We start from the raw sequence: 6470 nt of genomic DNA, 5'->3' as shown, positions 1-6470 counted from the left end.
TGTATGACAATGCATTGTTTATGAAAACACTGCTATAAAAGCTATGTGAACACAGAGGGGGAAATTATTAGGAAAAAATAGAACATGGACTTTTTCATAGGCAGAATAGCCACATTTATTCCATAGAAGAAGTGTGTGTGTGATATGGTTACTCCCTCTGACTAAATTGAAAGGATTTTAAAATACAAACTAACAATCTCAGACCATTTATTTCAGGTTACTGGACCAATCAATGTAACTACGAGAAATAGGTATGACACTCTTGTCAGGAAAGGCTGAAGACATAAATTTAATTATTAAAGTTGTTATTTGAATGCACATTTACACTCAATTTCTTGCAGTGTTTCTCTTCTACTTATTCATTTGTCTGTGAAATCAAATACATGGTTAAGACATCTGTAATTATCCAAAAGCAGATCTGTCTGTAAACTGCCTTTGAAGAATTAAATGACCATATTTTATTTGTCAAATAAACTTTTATGTACAAATATCTACTCACAAATGAAATTAGGGCAAATCTTTTGCTATTATAGAAATAGTCTGCTCTAAGTCAATACTTAAAACATTTCCACATGTTCAAAAGTCATATTCACCAAGCACCTCAGGCCACTGAATGTAATTAAGATTTGCCAAATGGACAACAATGATTTCATAGTAATAGTGACACTTTATCTTGTCAAAAATCATTTGGCCACAATACCTTAGCAATACATAAACCACACAGTTATATCAAAAACTTAAGATGGAGACTTGCACTCTGGGAACATAGGGTAGATATATTTTTCCCTATTCTTCCTGCTACTTAAGTACAACTAAAACTCTGGACATTGTACATAAAACAAACATAAGAAGACTTGGAAAGGTGGAGAGAAGAAAACAGACCAGCTAGGGACCTTGGGCCCTGAGGAACAACATGGTTAGTTGCCTGGGTTTTCTTTTATATTTCATGTATCCCAGAATTGGAACAGAAGAAGTCAGCTGCCCAGAAATGCCCACATCTAAAAAATAACAAAGGAATATTATTCTCTTAATTCACTTGGATTGCTATAAGAAAATACCACATTTTGGGGAGCAACATAATTTTATTTCTCACAGTTCTGGAGACTAGGAAGTTCAAGCTGTGTCCTTACACAGTGGAAGGAGATGAGGTATCTTGCTGGAGTTTCTTTTATAGGGGCACTGATCCAATTCATGATGGCTCTTCCCTCATAAGCCAATCACCTTCCAAAGGCCCCGTCACATTGGGCATTAGGGCTTCAACATATGACTTTGTGGGGAATGCAAAATTCATACCATAAACAATTACAAACAACTCCACACATATAAACTTGAAAACTTAGATTAAATGAACCAATTCTTTGAAAACAGAAACCACCACAACTCATCTAATATTAAATATATAATATTAATTGCCATATAAATATTAAGGAAATTGAATTCATAATTTAAACCCTCCTCCCCCCAAAAACCTCCAGGTCCAGATGACTTAACTGGAGAATGCTGCCAAACATTTAAAGAGAGTTAACATCAATTCTACATAATACCTTCCAAAAAATAAAAAAGAATACTTCCCAATTCATTTTTAAAGTATTTTTCAATCTTTTTTAAAAATTTTGAGATGAAATTTTCATATGCCATTGTTTTAGGTATAAAACACAATGATTTATTTGAGCTAATTCATTTTACGAAGCTGGTATTACCCTGATACCAAAACAAGACACAGACAATACAAAAAAAGAAAACTACAGACCAATATGCAGCATGAATAAACATAAAAATTCTTAGCAAAATATTAGCAAATCAAATTTAGCAATATATAAAGAATTATATACCATGACCAAGTGGGGTTAATTCCAAGGATGAGAGACTGGTTCAACATTCAAATATCAGTGTAACCTACCATATTAACAGGCTAGAAAAGAAAAATCATGTGATCATATCAATAGACACACACAGAAAACATATTTGACAAAATTCAACACTCACTCATGATAAAAACTCAGAAAAATAGAAATACAAGGGAACTTCCTCAACTTGATAAAAAATTATCTACCAAAATATAAATCTAATATTATATTTAATGGTGAAAAACTGAATTCTTTCCCTCTAAGATTGGGAAGAGGATGTCTGTGCTCATCATTCTTATTCAACACATCTAGCTGTAAGATCTAGCCAGTGCTGGAAGACGTAGCCAGTGCAACAAGTCAAGAAAATGAAATAAAATGAATACAGATTGGAAAGAAAGAAATAAAACTGTTTTTGTTGATAGGTGATATAATTGTCTATATGAGAATCTCAATGAATCAACAACAAAAACAAAAAACCTCCTGGAATTAATAAGCAGTTATAGCAAGGTCACAGGATACAAGGTTAACATTACAAAAATCAATTGCTTTGACCCAGCTCCTAGAGAAATGGAAATAAAAACACAAATAAACAAATGGGACCTAATGAAACTTAAAAGCTTTTGCACAGCAAAGGAAACCATAAACAAGACCAAAAGACAGCCCTCAGAATGGGAGAAAATATTTGCAAATGAAGCAACTGACAAAGGATTAATCTCCAAGATTTACAAGCAGCTCAAGCAGCTCAATAACAAAAAAACAAACAACCTAATCCAAAAGTGGGCAGAGGACCTAAATAGACATTTCTCCAAAGAAGATATACAGATTGCCAACAAACACATGAAAGAATGCTCAACATCATTAATCATTAGAGAAATGCAAATCAAAACTACAATGAGATATCATCTCACACCGGTCAGAATGGCCATTATCAAAAAATCTAGAAACAATAAATGCTGGAGAGGGTGTGGAGAAAAGGAACACTCTTGCACTGTTGGTGGGAATGTAAATTGATACAGCCACTATGGAGAACAGTATGGAGGTTCCTTAAAAAACTAAAAATAGAACTACCATACGACCCAGCAATCCCACTACTGGGCATATACCCTGAGAAAACCGTAATTCAAAAAGAGTCATGTACCAAAATGTTCATTGCAGCTCTATTTACAATAGCCATGGAAGCAACCTAAATGTCCTTCATCGGATGAATGGATAAAGAAGATGTGGCACATATATACAATGGAATATTACTCAGCCATAAAAGGAAACGAAATGGAGTTATTTGCAGTGAGGTGGATGGAGTTAGAGTCTGTCATACAGAGGGAAGTAAGTCAGAAAGAGAATAACAAATAGAGTATGCTAACACATATATATGGAATCTAAGGGGAAAAAAAAAAGGTCATGAAGAACCTAGTGGCAAGACAGGAATAAAGACACAGACCTACTAGAGAATGGACTTGAGGATATGGGGAGGGGGAAGGGTAAGATGTGACAAAGTGAGAGAGTGGCATGGACATATATACACTACCAAACGTAAAATAGATAGCTAGTGGGAAGCAACCGCATAGCACAGGGAGATCAGCTCAGTGCTTTGTGACCACCTAGAGGGGTGGGATAGGGAGGGTGGGAGGGAGGGAGATGCAAGAGGGAAGAGATATGGGGACATATGTATATGTATAACTGATTCACTTTGTTATAAAGCAGAAACTAACACACCATTGTAAAGCAATTATACTCCAATAAAGATGTTAAAAAATAAAAATTAAAAAAAAATAAATAAATTGCTTTCCTATATGCCAGTAATAAACAGCCAGAAATCGAAATTAAAAGCTCAATACCATTTAAATTAGCACTAATCAAGGTAAAATACTTAGGTATAAATCTGTCAAAATATGTACAAGATCATTCTGAGGAAAACTAAAATCTTTGTATGAAAAGAAATCAAAGATTTAAATAAATGGAGAGATATTCAGTGTTCATGCATAGGAAGACTCATTCAATATTATTAAATGTCAGTTTTTTCCAACTTAATCTGTAGATTCAACACAATCCCAATCGAAATCTCAGCAAGTTACTTTTGTGGGATCAGCAAACTGATTCTGAAGTTTATAACAAAAGGCAAAAGACTCAGCACAATACTGAAGGAGAAAAAAAAGTTGGAGGACTCATACTAACCAACCTCAAGATTTACTATAAAGCTACAGTAAACAAGACAGTGTGGTAGGGGTGAAAAAAATGGACACACTAGAGAGCCCAGAACAGACCCATGCAAATATAGTCAGTTGATCTGTGACAAAAGAACAATGGCAATTCAATGGAGAAAGGATAGTCTTTTCAACAAACAGTGCTGGAGCAACTGGATATCCACGTGCAAAAATAAGTAGATAAGTCTAGACACAGACCTTACACTTTTCACAAAAATTAAATCAAAATGGGTCACAGACCTAAACATAAAACACTAACTCTAAAACTCCTAGAAGATAATATGGGAGAAAATCCAGGTTATCTTAGGCTTGGAGATTTTTTAGATACAACACCAAAAGTATAATTCATGAAAGAAAAAATTGATAAGTTGGGGACTTCCCAGGTGGTCCAGTGGTTGAGACTCCGTGCTTCTAATGTGTGGGGGCGTGGGTTCAATCCCTGGTCAGGGAAGTAGGATCCCACATGCCATGCAGTGCAGCCAAAAGATTAAAAAACATTTTTTTTGATAAGTTGGACTTCATTAAAATTAGAAACTTCTGCTCTATGTAAACCACCAAGAGTGAACCATAATGTAAACTATGTACTGTGGATGATTATGATGTCTCAATGTAGATCCATCAATTGTAATAAATGTACCAATCTGATAGGGCATGTTGATAATGGAAGAAGCTATGCATGTGTGGGGCAGGTGATATGTAGGAAATCTCTTTATCTTCCTCTCAGTTTTGCTGTGAACCATAAACTCTTCTAAAAAAGTGAAGTATTAATTAAACAAACTTCTGCTCTGTGAGAGACACTGGTGAGAAAATGAAAAGATAAGCCACAAATTGGGACATAATCTTTGCAAAATACATATCTCATAAAAGATTGGTATCCAAAATATACAAAGAAATCTTAAAACTCAACAATAAGAAAACAAACAACCCAATTTAAAAATGGGCAAAGGTTCTGAACAGAACCTCACCAAAGAAGATATACAGATGGCAAAGCAGCATATGCGAATATGCTAAATATCATATAGCCTTAGGGGATTGCAATTAAAATAATGAAATACCACTACACAACTATTAGAATGACTGAAATCTGAAACACTGAGAACACCAAATGCTGGTGAGGATGTGGAGAAATAGGAGCTCTCATTCATTGCCAGTGGGAATGCAAAATGGTACAGCCACTTTGGAAAACATTTTGACAGTTTATTAGAAAACTGAAAATACTCTTACTATATAATTGAGCAATAGCACTCCTTGGCATTTACCCAAATACATTGAAAATTTATGTTCACACAAAAACCTGCACACAAATATTTATAGTAGCTTATTCATAATTGCCAAAAATTGGAAGCAACCAAGATTCACCAATGGGTGAATGAAAAACCAAATTGGTATATCCATACAATAGAATATTATTCAGTGATAAAAAAGCAATGAGCTATCAAGCCACAAAAAGACACGGAGTAACCTTAAATGCATATTGTTAAGGAAGACAGTCTGAAAAGGATACATGCTATATGATAACAAATATATGACATTCTGGGACATCCTTGGTGGTCCAGCGGTTAAGACTCTGTGCTCCCACTGCAGGGGGTGCGAGTTCGATCCCTGGTGGGGGAACTAAGATCTCACATGCTGCACAGTGCGGCAAAACACAAAAACAAAAAAAAAAAATACGATATTCTGGAAAAGGCAATATTATGGAGATGGTAAAAAGATCACTGGTTGGGCTTCCCTGGTGGCACAGTGGTTGAGAATCTGCCTGCCAATGCAGGGGACACGGGTTCGAGCCCTGGTCTGGGAAGATCCCACATGCCGCGGAGCGACTAAGCCCGTGAGCCACAGTTGCTGAGCCTGCGCGTCTGGAGCCTGTGCTCCGCAACGGGAGAGGCCACGATAGTGAGAGGCCTGCGCACCGCGATGAAGAGTGGCCCCCACTTGCCACAACTGGAGAAAGCCCTCACACAGAAACGAAGACCCAACACAGCCATAAATAAATAAATAAATAAAATTTAAAAAAAAAAAAAAAAAAAAAAAAGATCACTGGTTGCCAGAGGTTTGGGGGCAAGGGAGGAATTAATAGATGGAACACAGAACCCTTTTAGGGCAGTAAGACTATTCTGCATGATACTGGAATGGTGGCTACATATCATTATATATTTGTCAAAACAATACAAAGAACTTTAGTTAGTAACAATGTATCAGAATTGATGCATCAATTGTAACAAATATACCACACTAAAACAAGATGTTAATAATAGAATAAACTGGTGTGTGTAGGGTGGGAGTATATGGGAACTCTAATTTTTTCTGTAAACCTAAAACTGCTCAAAAAAATAGTCTATTAATTTTTTTAAAGTGTGGTATATCCATACAATGGGCTACTATAAAGTAATTTTAAAAAGCCCAAAATATTGATACATGCTAC

The sequence above is a fragment of the Balaenoptera physalus genome (genome assembly GCF_965194825.1).
Source record: "Balaenoptera physalus genome assembly, chromosome: 2".
Taxonomy (NCBI): Eukaryota; Metazoa; Chordata; class Mammalia; order Artiodactyla; family Balaenopteridae; genus Balaenoptera; species Balaenoptera physalus.
Note: the sequence above shows the minus strand (reverse complement) of the source record.